Genomic DNA, 400 nt, shown 5'->3' on the forward strand with positions numbered 1-400 from the left:
GGGCAGAGTGATGTGCGGCGCTGTTCTTCCCTGTACAACCATCTCCTTCTCCAGCCCTGGGGAGCTGCTGGCAGCAGAGGAGGAAAGGGCACCTCGGCATGGGGTGAAAGGGTCTGAAACCTGATGGCCACAAGCCAAAGGGATCTGTGAAGCCACCTCCAGCCCAGGGGGCTCTCGTCTAGTACTGAATAAAGATAAATTTGTACAAGAGTCTTGTGTTGGTGACTGGGCTCAGATCATCTCCTGCCCAGGCCAGGTGGGAGATGACTCCACACAGAGGGAGGAAAACAGGACTCAGACCAGCACAGCCACAGGGGCTGTCACAGGGTGACCAACACCGAGCTGGGACACTGACCTCTGGGTGCTGCTGGCAGGGGGCCGATGGGGCAAGACAAACCCA

The sequence above is a fragment of the Antrostomus carolinensis genome, unplaced genomic scaffold (assembly GCF_000700745.2).
Source record: "Antrostomus carolinensis isolate BGI_N321 unplaced genomic scaffold, ASM70074v2 scaffold32218, whole genome shotgun sequence".
In the NCBI taxonomy this organism is placed as follows: Eukaryota; Metazoa; Chordata; class Aves; order Caprimulgiformes; family Caprimulgidae; genus Antrostomus; species Antrostomus carolinensis.